This window comes from Triturus cristatus, chromosome 2_1 (genome assembly GCF_964204655.1).
Source record: "Triturus cristatus chromosome 2_1, aTriCri1.1, whole genome shotgun sequence".
NCBI lineage: Eukaryota > Metazoa > Chordata > Amphibia > Caudata > Salamandridae > Triturus > Triturus cristatus.
In genome coordinates, this window is record NC_140581.1 from 543,929,261 (window position 1) to 543,945,982 (window position 16,722).

Here is a 16,722-nt window from a genome sequence, read left to right on the forward strand (position 1 = left end):
TAGCGAAATCGCTAATACCGAAGTCGCTTTTTGATGCATCCTGATGACATCACAACCAGGAAGTGAGCAGCACCAGCCTCATTTCCAGTGCACAGTGTCAGGGAGAGGAGGGAGCTGGCTCTGGGAGCAGAACAGGAGTGTGACAGAGACAGAAGAAAAACTTGTGATATCAAATGGAAGCCTCACAAACAGCAGAGGAGAGCCAAACAGGCAGGAAACGCAAAATTAAATTTGCAGAAAAAGAAATTGACACCCTCATTGAGGGAGTAGTCCACAGCCATGACAAGCTGTTTGGAAAGGCATCATTGAAAGTGGCAGAGCAGGAGAAAAGGAAAATCTGGCTCCGGATCCAAAACAGGGTCAATGCCATTGGGGTGACACACCGCACCATTGAAGAACTCAAAAAACGATGGTACGACTTGCGCAGTCGGGCTAAGGTGCGCATAGCTGACCGCCTGAAGGAGGCAAAGAAGACAGGAGGGGGAACACCAACAGACACTGGGAACACTCCCATGGAGGACTTGATTGAATCCACCATCCAGCCAGAAGCTGTTGTTGGTGTGACCCAGCTGGACACGTCCGGAGCAGCAAACACATCTGAAGGTAAGATGAATGTATGTTTTCTTAGTGTTACAAAATGTAAAGGTAGAACTCGACCATAGCACAGCCCAAGTGCAGACCCTGAACATCCAGTACACAATGCATTCAGTAGGTGAGGGGCATTATGGGAGATGTAGTCAGGTCAAGCAGTTAAAATGTCAAATCTCAGAGTAACAACCCAAAAAAGCTGAATAGAGTATAAAATCATTTACAAAGGCAGAAATTTATTACTGTGCAATTAATATCACAGACATGAAATAATACAGTGTTGCACTGTTTCACCTCACAGATGCACAACGTGTAGAAGATGTGGATAGCGATTCCCCAGACATGCAGGACACCAGCGCAGGTGAACAGATGGACACACCTGTGGTGCAAATAAATCCCTCACGTCCAACAAAGTCACGCAGGGCTACTGTTCCATCCCTAGTCACCATGGAGTGTGAAGATGATGAGGCTGATGCAACACCAGGTGGCAGCCATGGCCAGACAACTTCCATCACACAAACACAACCACAGGTCCCCAGAACTAATCACAGAGCCCGGCGTAGGAGAGGAAGAGCACTCAGGACACAGCAGGAGGAGCAACCAAGTGATGTCTGGGGTGGTCTTGAGGGACAGATGCTCCGTATGCAGCGCCTGCAGACAAAAAACACACGATTAGTACAATTGCAAGTTGGCAAGATGGCTAGCAACATAGCAGTACTGTCAGAAAGTGTGCAGCAACTGAGCAAGGTGATGCATGAGGGAAATGTATCCCAGAAGAGACAGCATCGTCAACTAATGCTGCAATTGAAAATGTTTGCTAAATCAAACAATAGATTGGCCACGACAACTGCACTGCTGGCACGTAGGTCTGTGACCATGCAAACTGAAATGTGCCATTGGAGCGGCGATGTGGCTAAAGCACTGGACCAGGTCACAAATGCAGTTGATTTGCTAAATGCTTCCACAATTGCGGCCAACAATTCCACGCCCGAAGAGGGTAGTGAGGGTGGCTCAAGCCTAAGTAGTGTGGCAGTTCCAGTCCGCACTGCAGGAAGACGCAACACACGCAGCAGTACCCCCGCCGCTTCCAACATAACGGATGACAATGCTGGGTCTGACAGGCGTCTGGGTGTTCGTGGGAAAAAGCGCTAGACTGGCATGTACAAGTGCATTCCACTATGGTGACGTAACCATTTATTTGGATTTGACTTTTCACAGAGTGACAAGTGAATTGACATTTGCAAACCACTTATGTCCATTGCACTGGTCAGATTACAAGTGTGCTTGAACACTCATGGCAATTTTATTTAATTAAAGAATACTCTGATAGCAATAGTCAGTTTCTGTGTCATCATTACTCACCTCAGAAATAATTTTGTGTGATGTCAAATCTTCTCCTACGCCCTTCTGCTGCGCCTGCCCCTTGTGCTGCATGGTGTTGTGGCACTTGCTGGTTCCCATCCTCCGAATCGCTGTCAGACACCTCGATGTCCATTCCTCCCCTTGTCGCTATGTTGTGCAGCATGGCACATGCCGCTACTATCTTGCAGCATTGTTCAGGGTTGTACTTCAGTGCTCCACCGGTCTTATGTAGACATCTGAATCGGCTCTTCAACAGCCCAAATGTGCGCTCTATGATGTTCCTTGTCGAAATATGTGCTGCATTGTACCTCTGTTGATTGGCAGTTGTGGGATTGAGGTAAGGCGTCATTAGGTAATTACGCAAGGCGTATGCGCTGTCACCTACATGTAATGGAGCAAAGAGTCAGTGGCAGCTTCACATTGACATACGTACAATGACAGTGATAAACTATAACACATATTTACCAAGCAGATGTCCCTCTCCAAATTCTCCCCTGACAAGACGGGTGTGTATGCCACTTTGCCTGAAGATATAAGAGTCATGTGCACTCCCTGGAAATTGCGCAACAATGTCAGTGATAATGTTTTTGGCATTGCAAACAACCTGAATATTGAGGGAATGGTAAGATTTCCTATTTCTATATATATATTCCTGTGTTGCAGGGGGACATATTGCAACGTGGGTGCAATCAATACAACCCAAAACATGTGGGAAACGAGCTATCTGGTAGAACTCCTGTTTGGTTTTTGCAAGGTCAAGCGCGGTGGTAGGGAACTTGATATGAGACCCGATCACGGCCATCATGGCATCAAGGAATGCTTTCAATATTCTTGAAAGTGCGCTTTGTGACACACCTCCCGCAACAGCAATGACCCCCTGAAAACTGCCTGACGCCAGAAGGTGTAGGCAACATAGGACCTGCACATGCGTTGGGATGGCATTGGTCCTACGTGTCTGTCGTTGCATTATGGGGTCCAATTCATTGATTAGGTCATGGATCATTGCTGCATTGAGCCTATACTTGTCGTATATCTCATCCTCTTGCTGGCCTAGCAAAGTTATGCGGACTCTGAAGATGCGCTCATTCATTCGCCTCCGTCTCTGTGCGGCAGCCTGCAGCCTCATCCTCCTCGCCATCAGGTAAATCCCTGCCATTGTGAACAGTGCTGGCTCATTCTGGGTGTGTTTAAATGGGTTTCAGTTGGTTTTCACCTGTCTGTGATTTGCACTCATGATTACCACCTGGTTGTGATCCTTCTTATTTAGCGATCGCTAATTTGCGATTTTCATGGAAATCGCTATTTGCGATTTGTCATGCATACATTTTGCGATTCGTTGTTTGCGATTCGGTAATTGGGACACGCTAATACCGATTCGCTATTTGATTCGCAGAATGTTTTGCGATTCCTTATATTTGCGAAAAAATGGATTTTCGCAAATATACAGTTGATGCATTTCAACACTGACTTTTGCGATCGCAAACGGCCTATTTTTGCGATTCGCACCCTTTGCGATCGCAAAAAGGTTTGATGCATGTGCCTGAGTGTCCCTATACACCAAGGTCCTTAAATCCTGCACATAGTTCTGAGTTTATGTAGAATCCCTGCAACACTGGCAGTAACAGACAGCCTATTTCGTTTTTTACTACTCCTCCCATAGGTTAGCATTGAGAATTCCTTTAAACACTTTGAACCTGTAATTCATGATCATAGAAGAGTATCTTTTCATGCTTCATATGTTTGGAATGGTAATGTCAAATTCTCCTTACTTGTAAAGTTGGATTTAGCATTACTATTTTAGAAATGCCTCTTTTAGAAAGTGGACATTTACTCGGTGTGCTTTGCAGTCTGTCTCCAATACACATCTGGGTTGGGTGATAGGTGAGGCGCATCTGCATTCTGAGCACCCATCTGCAGTCGTCTACATTCTGATGGGTCTTTCTGGGCAGGGAAGAATCGGATGGGCTGACACTTACACTTCAATGGGTAGTGTCCTGTCCACACACAAAGCACTGATTTACCCCCCCTCAGATAGCCTGGCAGACAGGACTGGGCTGAAAGGATCAGTGTGCACTTCTAAGAGCTGCTTTGAAGTTACCCCCTAGATCAAAGGCACTTTTGGGTATAAGTACTGGGTCTCTGACCTCCTAAAATAAGACACTTCTGGATCTTGAACTGAACCTCTGCCAGAAGGACTGTTGTGCTGCTTAAAGAACTCAACTGGACTGCTTTTCTGGACAGGCTGCCTTTCTGCTTGCTACCCTGCTGCCTGCTGCTCCCTCTGCTGAAGGACAGCTGGACTCTGCCTTCTCTCCAAATGCTCTGTAAGGGCTTGATGGCTTCCCTCCTGTTGCTAGAGACTCAGGGATATCAAAGTCTCTACCACTGTACCAGTGCCTGGCGTACTGAAAGTGGGTCAGACACTTGCAACACAGATTTTTATGTATCTCCTGTCTCTGTGTAACAGAACAGATACATCGACCTGGTTGCAGGAGTAAAATTGGTGCATTCCCTCTGACCCAGCGATTTGCCTCCAGAGATTGACACATCGGACATGTATCGCCGCCGCTGCAGCTTGGTGAGATCAACACATGCTCTTGACTGCATGGCAGATTCTGGTGTATCACTCGACACCATTCGACTCGACACCACTCGACTCCAGCAACCAGTTTCGGAACTGATGCACTGTGTTGAGAAGTTCGACGCATCCTGAGCCTTTTGGGACTTGACATTGATGCATTTTGTCGCTTGCAACCAGGAAAAGTACTTTGTTCACTGGGGCCTGCATGGGTCCTGTAGCCCGCCTGCGCTTCCAAGAGGTCGGCCCAAACGTTCACTTTGTCCTGGTCCAATGCGACTTAAAATAACCTTGTTAGCGCTTCTTTCTCCTAAGTGCTTTACTGCATTTATTCCTTTAAAATTCAATATCTCAACTTTTAAACATTGAATTTGTGTTGTTTTGGTCTTGTTTTGTTTATACTATAATAATCTATTTTTATAAAGCTGTGTGGAGTCTTTTTGTGGTGTATGCATTGTGTTACTGTGTGTGTGTGTGTGTGTGTGGTTGTGTGAATACTTTACACATTGCCTCTTTAGATAATTCTGACTGCTCGTTGTTCAGCTACACAAGGGTTCGCACAGTGTTTACCTAGCTTACCCTGTCTAAAGTCATGGATCCTGCCTGGCCTGGGAACATACCTCATAATTTTTTGTAACACATGACCAACTGTCAATACCTATAAATAAACTTTATACATTCAACAGTTAGGAAAGTAAAAACGAAACAGTTTTTTGTAATTATGAAGCGTGATAAAAATAAGGATGCTAATCGGATCAGAACAAATCAAGACACTTTACTTGGTGATGCACAAATGATACATATTCACTGAAACCCGATTTTCACACATTATCATTTGTGTACAATATAGTTTTACCAGTAAAATTGTATGTCTGTGCGATTTTAGTGGCCATTTCAATGGAAAATGTGCTGTGTGCAAATGATAGTGTACTACCACACAATGCTTGAGTTATATGAAAAAAGTCACCCACCCTATCCCCATTAAAGCTAGGTGGAGTGCAGTGTTTTGATGTTCTAAAAACTGGATCGTGTTTGGGAAGCACAGGTCTAACTCTTTATGAGGGATACTTGAAAATCAGTTGCATACACTTTCACTGGGTCACTGCAGCACTGGAGGTGGTGCAAAACACTCAAGTGTAAATATTTGAACGTCTTGCTGTGCATGGGGTTACTGTGATTTCAAAAGACAGTATCTCACAACTGACTGTCATTGGCCTTTGAATGAAGAGTGAAACAGGAAGACTTAGTCTCAAAGTCATAAAATAATTCATCACTGAAGATTGAGGAAAGCAAATGTCCACCAAAACAAATAGGAACTGAGTTACTCAGTTAACAGTAACACATTTTAGCTGAAGAGTGGATCCGGTGCCTTATGCATGGAATCTCTTTTGTGAGATATGGGAACTTAGTTGAACTACAATGTGTATTTTAAGTGCCCCATGATCATGCTATACCATGCAATCAATCCATCGGGTAAGCCTGTATTTGCATTAAAGATGGGTGGACAAGTAAAAGGTGCTATAGCCTTTGGTAAAATATGCTTTAAGATGACTCTTGATGGAATCGTATAAGTAAAATATATTTTATTACATATATACATTTACGTCTATAGGATACTACATGGGTGCTACATGCATGCTGCTATCTGCCTAAACTTGAGAACTACCCAGAGTTTCTTCATTGCATAATTTATATGGCACTCTAAGGAGCCTATTACGATCTCATTAGGAAAGGCTCCAAACGCCATTCTATTTGTTTGAATCCGATTCGGAAGCCTTGTTCCTGACCGAGTCAGTCACCTTTCCGGGCGACAGAGTATGATGCAAGGAAGCCGTCCAGGATGTCCGAGCTTGTGGTTACGTTCGTAACACAGGCTCCCAATGAAGTCAATGGGATTCCAACCGAATCGTATCCGGATGCATCAGGATGCATCCAAATCGCTCGGTCGGACTCCCCCGATCAGAGTCGTTCGGAAAGCATTCCAGAACCGAGTCGGTGGGAATGCTTTCCTAACGACATCGTAATCAGGTCCCGAGTCTGAAAGGGTATTGTTTCGGCTTATACTACTGGGTGCTCCCTTGTGTGTGGACAAAGCTATACCCGTCTGAAGAGCTCATAACTAAATTGAAACATGTGTCAGGGGTTGCTTTTTTCATTCCAAGTTGGCTTGGAAGGTATTTTACCAAAATAAAGCTATAATACTGTGTCCAGAATAGTAAAAGGCTTTTGCTATTTATCAGCTTGGCGCTGATGGAACTTGCTAATCCTATGCTTGAAAATTTGCTGTGAAAATGGCAAAAGGCTTTGTCACTTTCTAGCTCTGTGTGATTGGCACTATGCTAATCCAATGACTAAGAAATCTGCTAGAAAAACAGACATTTGAGGTGATCTAATTCAGAGTGGAAGTGGTCAAGGTCAGATTGGGGCAAAACATAGGCCCAGGTAACTGCAAAAAAGTGGCCCACATTTGAGGAGTGTGACCTTTAACAAAACATTGCTTGGTTAGTATCGGGGGTTAATAGTGAGAATACCTCTCCCAACAAACCATGTCCTCGACCCTGATTGCCACATCAATCAGAAATCTGGTACAAATCCATGAGGAAAAAGGGTTAGGGCAGGATCTCTGGGGAAGAACTTACAATGACAAAAAGGATAAAAAGTGACTCTGAAATTCCTCTGCTTGATGATTCACTACAGAGGGTTTCAGAGAATAAAACCTGTCATTTTCAGGGGTGGCTTCCCCTTGTGTTTTTTTTATAACACCTGCAGTGAATAATGACCTATTATTCATTAGTGGTATATTAGAATAATATGCCCACCCTTGATGCTGCCCAAGGCAGTAAATCTGTGTGACATCTGACAAAGGTGCACAGTGGCGCCTGCAACAGCTTTCAGAGAGATTGACCAGGTCTAGCAAAGTCTTACCCTTGGCCTTAGGGTCCTGCCAGGCCCCAAGACATCTCCATTAGTAGCATGTTGTTTGTATTTATTCATTTATTTTTATTAAAGTTTCCAAGTCAGGTACTGTGAAGAAGTACATGAGGCAGTATATAGATGAGCTGTTCTTCTTTATTTTCAGTAGAAGCAAATATATCGTCCTATCCACAGCACAGCCAGCAGCAACTGACATCCTGTGCTAGGCAACTCAGATAGATTCTTTGTACATTCTAGATTTCTAAGAAGCAGGTTCCAAACACATAGATACACCAACACAGAGTAGCAGAGTAATGAAACAGCATTACCACACACCTTCCCCCAATACAAAATAAATGCTAAAGTTAAGAAATATATTTTTACTTTAAAACATAGTTGAGAAGTTTAGGCAGACTTTTGCGCGGGCGGGTACCCCTACGCAGAGGAGTAAATTCATCAGAATAAACAACTTTTAGATTTCTCTCAAAGGTAACACAAGTGCGTGATGGAGAAATTCTATTCAAATTCCAAATGCGACCATCATCTAATCGAACAGCATTAAGAAACAGTTTAGTTACAGTGTGCGGAGTGGAAACTTTTGCATGACCACACTTCTGAGGCATACGTACTCTCACACGGTCACCCACACTAACTAAAGTACGAGAGACAGCATGTCTCTTATCAAAGTTAGCTTTCCTTTTAGCACATTTAAGATCCTGACGGATACTCCACTCTGTGTTTTTAATATTATCATTATCAGTGTTTTTTACTCTCATCCAGGTCTGAAACATTTGAGTATTAGGAACACGACCTCTAAACAGCTCAAATGGAACTTTCTCGGTGATAGAATGTGGAGTTAGGGGGTAAACCATCACACGTTCTAGAATGGCAGTTTTCCAGTCACGCTTTTGTTCCTTAGCCAGTTGAATAGTTTCCTTAAGAACACGGTTGAATCTCTCTACCATTCCATTGGATTCTGGATGATAGAGAGGGCAACGTTTATGGACTATACCTTTTTCTGCCAGGAACTCTTCCATTTCTCTTGATACCAGTTGTACACCATTATCCGTCAGGAGGGATTCAGAAAGGCCCTCCCTAGAGAATATATTCTCCAAGAACTTAATGACATCTTTGCGTTCTGTACTCTGAGTGATTTTTATCTCAGGCCATCGAGAATACATGTCGATCAATACAAGAACATAAGATTGACCAGACTTGGATGAGACAGGACCCAAGAGATCCAAAGCAACATGTTCCCAACAACGTTTGGGAGTCTCACGTATGACAATAGGTTGAACTATGGTTTTACAAATGTTATCACATGCAATTCCAGGCCACCAGAAATGGAGACAAATTCTTTCCTTGGTTTTGGAGATTCCTTGATGGCCTAGGTGAGCTAAATGAACAATCTTTTGCCTAAGAGAAGAAGGAGGAACGAGACGAGTTCCCCTCCAAAGTAAGTCATCCTTCAGGGAAAGCTCATGTCTCACATTCCAAAACTTCCGAACACCTTCACTCAAAGATCTTATGCTGGTCCAACCTTCAGAAACAAACTTACAAACACTAATTAAATGTTGATCACTTTGAAATGAGTCTCTCCATTCAGATTCAGAAACAACACTTTCAACAACCTCACATACTTTGAAATTATCGATTTCCCAGGTATCTTCGGCATCAAGAGAATTCAAAACACTTCTCTTTGGGACTAGGCGAAAAAAGGCAATCGTCAACTTTGTTGTCGACTCCCGGTATGTATTTAACAATGAAGTCATAGTCCTGGAGTGCAATGACCCACTTACATATGCGAGAAGATATAGTATCCAATGACTTCTTGCTAAATACATCCTTTAGGGGTTTGTGGTCTGAATGAACGACAAAGGGAGTACCCCAGAGAAACTTTTTTAATTTTTTGATTGCCCAAAAAATGCACAACGCTTCCTTTTCAATTACTGAATATTGAAGTTCAGGACCGACAAGAGCTCTTGAACGAAAGAGTATAGTTTCTTCTTTTCCATCTCTGACCTGTTTAAGCACAGCACCTAATCCATGTGAACTGGCATCAGTTACTAAAATAGAGGTCAAGGTTGTGTCGAAGCTTTGCAATGATGGAGCAGAGGAAAGAGCCTTTTCAATACCCTCAAACTCCAACTGACACTGAGGAGACCATGAGAATTTCACACCCTTCTTCAAAAGAGAACTAAGCTCACATGTACGAGAGGCAAACCGCGGAACAAATTTGTTGTAATACTCCGCCATTCCTAGACAAGTTACCAAATCATCCCTGGACTGCGGAACAGGAAGTTGATCAATAGTTTTCACAAGACGCTCTCTAGGCTTAACACCCTTGCTGGTCAGGCAGTGACCTAAGTAATCAATTTCTGACAGATTGAATTTACATTTGTTCTCCCGTAACGTTAGACCTATCTCACTGAAACGTTCAAGCATGCATCTCAGTCTTGCATCATGTTCTTTTTGAGATGAGCCATAAATTATAACATCGTCCTGATATATTTTGACCCCTTCGACCCCGCTCAGCACGTCTTCCATGACTCTCTGAAAGACGGATGCAGCAGAGATCAACCCGAAGGGAAGACGTGTGAATTTAAAGGTTCCAAAAGGAGTTATGAATGCAGTCAGGTCCATGGATTGCTCATCAATTTTGACTTGGTGGTATGCTGCACGTAGGTCTAAAGAGGAAAAGATGCGTGCATTACTCAGCTGAGCTAGAATCTCAATTATATTAGGGAGAGGGTACTTATCAGCAACTACAGCACGGTTTAGAGCTCGAAGGTCCACACATAGGCGAACATCACCTAAGACTTTACGTGCTAAAACTACCAGAGAAATCCATTCACTTGCCTCAGTTTCAGTAATAATACCTTCCTTTTTTAGTTTCTCAAGTTCATTGAACATTGACACTTTCATGGCTAAAGGTACACTGTGTACTTTAAAAGTAACAGGCTGTGAATCAGGTTTTAGCACAATATTATGAGTGTATCCTGAAAGACAACCCAATTTTTCACAGAAAACATCCTTGAATTCTGAGCGCAGGCAACTACTTGAGTCATTCACGTTTAGAATGGTACTAGTGTTCAATTCATTAATTTTAGAAACAGTATTTAAAGAACCTTTATTAGAATTTGATTCATTGGAAGTAGGATTATTTGAGAAGTCTCTGAGAACTATACATGGATCAGTGCCAGGGACCAAAGATATACCTAGATCCGTTCGGTGGAACCAACTGACTATGCTGTCACTCTTGCATGAAATGTATACCTTCCCAGCAGTCATACGCCCATTGTATTCAATACTTCCCATGAAATACCCAAACAATTTTATTGGTTGACCTCCATATGCTAATGGTTTGATATCTGGTTTGTAGATGGTGACTTTCCCACATAGATTTAAATCATAAAATTGTTTGGGGATCAGTGTGATTTTGGCTCCAGAATCAAACAACATTTTGATGTTGCAATCATTTACCATGACAACATCAATGGGACCTTTACATTTATTTTTGTTGATGGGTGTAAGAATCTCACCACAGTGTAGTTCATTATCGTCAGATACAGATTCGCTCTCGCTTTGTATCAAAACTTCTTTGGCACACCTGTTGGATTTATACTTTTTGGATATACACGCTTTGGTGAAGTGACCCATTTTCTCACAATTCTTGCACTTGGATTTAATGGCAGGGCAAGATTTGTCATTGGCAAGATGATCTAACATATCACAACAATAGCATTTCGTTTTTGTATCAGCTTTTGATTGAGACATAGATGAGTGAGCAGTGTGAGTAGGCACATATTTCTTTGAGGCAGATTTAGGTGGTTTATTACTAACTGTGTGAACTTTTTCATCGACAGAACCATTTTCTTTCTTTTTGATCACCTCAACGCAAGCAAGAGAATGTTCTATTCTTTTTGCAATTTCTACGACTTCATCAAGTTTAGAGTCATCTTTCTGCCAGAGCTCATCTTTAATTTTCTCAACAGAACAACCTAGCATGAATTGATCAAGTATGCGTTCTTCGATAGCACTATCAAACTTGCAGGTGGCACCTAATTTACGAAGAGCAGTGATGTATGTTTCAACCGATTCATCAGGGTTTTGTACCCTCCTCCCAAAATGATAACGTTCAAGAATTGTACTAACTTTCGGGAGATAATGCTTGTCAAGTTTTTTGAGACAGATTTCAAATTCATTCAAATTACCTGACTCATCATCAGTTAGTTCGGGAAGATGCTCAAAGACTTCTTGTCCCTCTGAACCTAGACAGTGTAAGAGTAAAGCTGATTTTCTTTCTGCACTCAAAGATACACCACAAACTCTTGCATAATTTAAAAACACTTTTTTCCATTTGGACCAGCGTATGTTAGGGTCACCAGGATTGGACAAAAAAAATGGAGGTGAAGTAACATTTTGCATTATGCAACTATAGTGAATAAATAATGAAGCGTAATGTAAGGTAACTAAGAACTATCACAAATATGTACTATTGTAATCTAAGGTCAATGAAATTAAACCTTTTTGTAAATAAGACAGTATAAGCTTAAAAATTGTACAATATCCTTTAGATAAATTGTGAGCTGTGTCTATCAGCATTTGCTATTAGATACATCAGTTGCAAGATAAAGTGTAAGCTCCCAAAAAAAATTGTACTACAATGTCAATTAAATGCTGTGTGTATCAGCGATAGATGAGATGTTGACACACAATATGTAGTTTTTGCTGTGTGTGTCAGCGCAATGTAATTGTTAAACACACAAAAAAAAATATTGAAGAAAAGTGAAATGCACAAGTTGATAGAAGAATGCTGTACAAATCAGCGTTGATTTCTCATAGTTGTTGGCACTATCATAGTAGTATAAAAATGTAGATTAAATAAATAAAAAAATAATGCTGTGCGCATCAGCACGATGATGTGTGAAGAAGTTTGGTAATAGGCTTCAATAAACTATGTGTTAGTTGCTGGCGCTGTTATAAAGTACAAAATTATACGCCAACATTACATTGCCATGCAGAGTGAACTTAGTTGTCGACCAAAATGTAAAGTACAGGGAAATCGCACCACAGTAGAGAACGCGATGAGACCAGAAGTAGCGAAAGTACTGCAAGTAGCATTGCAGCGCTGAGTATGAGGCTCGTACAAAAAAAAAACAACAGTACCTTTGTTCTTCTTTCGCTCCGTTCAAGGAGGTCGTGTTAGGACGTTATTGAAAAGTAAAGTGCAACAGCTCCTCAGTTCTTGATCAAGAGGAAAGTAGATCTTACTGACTCGGGTTCTTTTGTCGAAGAAAAGTGGATGCTTTTTGAAAGAAGAAGTTCATCCCACAATCGTCGCCAGTGTGAAGAAGTACATGAGGCAGTAGATAGATGAGCTGTTCTTCTTTATTTTCAGTAGAAGCAAATATAACGTCCTATCAACAGCACAGCCAGCAGCAACTGACATCCTGTGCTAGGCAACTCAGATAGATTCTTTGTATATTCTAGATTTCTAAGAAAGCAGGTTCCAAACACATAGATACACCAACACAGAGTAGCAGAGTAATGAAACAGCATTACCACAGAAACATAGAAAAAAAAACTGCAGTGCAGAACATATTATGAGGTCATACAGTGTGCATTAGGTACGATTAGCTGATTGCATTGTCAGCAACTTCAAGCACAAAAGAAGTCAGTAGAGTCAATACCATGCAGTATAATGCATTTAGACAAAAAAGGTGGGGGGAGAAAAGAAGAGTGCAAAGTGGCGATGAGAGGAATGGGGGGAGTAGTCACACAAAAATAGAGGAGCATGAGAGCTCTTGCAGTGGTAGCATGACAGGGGCGGCCAGGTTGGGGGCGGCTAAGTTCTCACTCAGGCGCATCGCTGTGCTGGGTACTGTGTGTAAGAGTCATCCTCTTACACACAGTACCCAGCACAGCGATGCGTCGATTGACTTAGTGTGCGTCAAGGTGATTACTCTCTGCTTCATTTGCATCTTGCAGCTGCAAGTACGATTCAGGAACGATCCAAATACCTTTGGGGTGCGATCGGACAAGTATTAATTCCCAATATGTTATCAACTGGTCTTAACAGTAAGTAGCATCCCTGAGCCAGTCCTTCAGTTGGGGGACTAAGAGATGGCCCCAGCTGTTCACCACATGCCTCTTACCCAGGAGGAGCAAGAGCGCGGTTAATTTCTGCAACTACGGGGGAATCAGAAATAGACTGCTTGGCATGGCCAAGCTAAGTGAAGAAAGTCAGCACAGGGTTCCGAGCATCTGTTGCAGCTGGTGTCATCCAGTAAAACCAGTTTAAGCAGTCGCTCTGGTGTTCGGTAGAGCCTGTGCAAGAATTTTAAGTGCACCAATCAGAGCCTATAATTGGGCGATAATGCTCTACCCTGAGCGCAGCAGAAGATTCACTGGGCCTCAGAAATGGGAATGCCCAATTGAATCTCCCTCGCCTGATGTGCTTCAGGAGTCCGGACTGGCACAGTTCATTGCATTCACACTTATATTCTAGTAATGATGAGCCTGCGTGGGAGGGGCTCCCAAGTAGTTCTCCAAGTACCTGCAGCGTGGGTGTGTTGTTGGGAAATGAGGCATGGAGTGCGTGCATTGCTGCACTCAATTGGTAGTAGGTAAACCTATCTAAAGTGGTGGTGCTGTGGTCTTGCAGGGACTGCTGTGGGGTAATAAAAGAGCTTTCCGGGTATGCATCTTCCATAGTGGTGAGCAGCAGCTGACCCAACCTGTTGCGTGTGCCAGCATCTTGCGTGCAGGGTAAGGCAGGGTGTCTAGGTAGGGGGATGAATGGGGTGAATAGGGCATCCAGTCCAAACCACCTACGCAGCTTGTGCCACGCCCAAACCGTGCAACCAACCATGTCAAGCGCTGCTCTTGATCACCAGTGGGACTTATATAGCGCCTTGTGAAGTGGGCATTGTTGAGCATGGTCGTGTTCAGGTGCTGTGTGGGCCATAAACTGAGTAGGGTATAGCCAGTGCAATGCAAACTGCGCCTGCGCACTATTGTAGTAAAGATCCATATTTGGTGCACCCAGTCCACCCTGCTCAAAAGGGAGAGTGAGGACCTCCCAGGCAATCTCTGGCTGTTGCCCTGCCAACGCAAGTGCCACCATGTGTGATCTAATTTGGCATAGAAAACAGCGGGGAAGTGGAAGCGGGAGATTGATGAACATATATAGAAATTTGGGGAACACAATCATCTTTTCAATCGCTAGTCTCCCAGCTATAGATAGTAGGAGTCTCGACCAGTGTGCCACCCAACCCTCCAGCCACTCCATTGAGGCATCCATAGTTAGAACTCCAGAGGTCGTATTGGTGGCATGTTGCAGTTTCACTGGTACAGGTAGCCCTGGGTGCTTGTGCCTTAATCTCTACAGTGAACAAGAAAAGAGGGTTCCCGATATGGATGTAGGCAGGATGGCCGGGAATATCCAGGAACTAAACAAACCACCTGAAGGGGGAACAGATTGCTACCTGCTTTTATTTATATAAATACGGAAATATCTTGCTACAATATAAAATATATAAAATGAACCAGCATGGATCGAGAATTCAAACAATACGCTTAACCATATTATTATTCCTTTTACAGTTTATTCGATCATTCAGATATCATATCCAAAATATATTACACAACAAATAGTTAATATAACATTAAGTGTGCCAGAAACATATCGAATTTCTTTTTTTCTTTTTATCTTTTAGCTCCTTTTTTCCCCTTAATTGTCTCTCTCTCACCCCAAAACATTCATGCTTAATCACTCAAACCTCAACCAAAAATCTCTCTAATCCCACATCTATATTTGTACCACTTATGGCAAAGAATTATGTGTATATCAGTGTGGATAACAGGAATAAGGACAAAAATGGCACATATAGATATAACAAATTCACATAGTCCATAGAGTCAGTCCATAGAGTCAGACCAGATGCCTTGTGTATACTTTGCCTCAAGGCAGTTAGCTATATAGAAAATAGTACTGTTTATTTGTAAGACATTTCTTCATGCTTGATTCCTTAAGAAAGTAACAAATTTCCCTGTTGTACCATGTACCTGTGCGGACGCGCGTTTCGGTAGGGGCCGAAAATAGGGGCAACACCTTCCTAAGGGCATAATTGTTTCTTTCAATAATATTTAAACGGGGGTTAAGGGGACTACCAAATGAGGGCACATCACGTAGTTTTCTTTGAGAAGTCCTAAAAACATAAAAATGCAGACAATCAGAATTACTCGATCCGATGCCAGATAAATAGTATTCAATACATAACATATAAACATGCTCAAAAGACCGACCAGAGAGTTTTCTAAGAGTGATAAGCATGAAGGTAATATCAGCGATCGCACCACCAGTGGTAGATAGTCTAAGGCACAGATACAAACACCCAGTGTTGTACGTACAATTCACAAACAGTGAGCAAGCATGAGCATACCCAAACGTGCGTGATCACCACACGAGAATGGTTCAAGTTAATAAAATCGTGCATATATGATGATAAAGACATCATTTCTCTCAGAAGGACTCCGGATTGCATATAGTAAGTAGTAAGTTCGAAAATATGCGGATAAAGAAGAATAAGAAAAGTTACAAGAGCACAAAAAACGTAACTCCCTGATTAGAGAGAAATCAGGGAATATCCAAGAAAACAACAAGCTTACTCAAAAGTTTTCGCAGATTCTAAAAGTTTAATGGGGCTGAAGGCATAATACAAGGAATGCTTAAAAAGCATAAAGGCCCATCAGCATCGTATAGATAATGCAAAAGGGAACGACATGGAATAGATGGAACAGATGAAGAGATTCCAACTTGTTCAGAGTATAGACGTAAATAGATTACCTCCAAAGTTATTTAAACACACAACAATACAGTTGGCTAGGGAAGGCTTGAACTAATAGGTCCGATTCCAGAGTGTCTGGATAGATACTCTTCGGTGTCAATGCAAAAAGAAATAGAGAGCCCTGTATACAAAAGGAAAAAATATATATACCATGGTAAGGCTCTAGAAGTCAATCCGATAAATAGACCTCAAAGCATGATTGTTATTTCGGATGGCCACCATTCTGAGGGGCAGAGAAAGGAGGTGTGGAGAGGGTGATCCCTCTGTGCATATGACCGCCGTGGGTATAATTACAGGGGCACATGTATCGCAAGATCAGCTAATATATGACACACTATGATATGATATATGACACACACACAGTGTGGTGGTGAACTAGGGACTGCCCCGTTTGGCCACGCCCCTGCTTTTATTATCGTGCCCGGGCCA

The 16,722-nt window shown here is 42.5% G+C and overlaps 1 long non-coding RNA gene across 1 annotated transcript; it reads right to left on the minus strand.

Moving 5' to 3' along the window:
* Window positions 1–804: 804 nt before the first annotated feature.
* LOC146865606 (uncharacterized) lies at window positions 805–2,333 on the minus strand. Its single transcript, XR_014970329.1, has 2 exons — window positions 1,951–2,333; window positions 805–1,239 (listed from the first exon to the last, which is right to left on the minus strand). It is a non-coding gene; the product is annotated as an uncharacterized LOC146865606 (long non-coding RNA).
* Window positions 2,334–16,722: the final 14,389 nt, after the last annotated feature.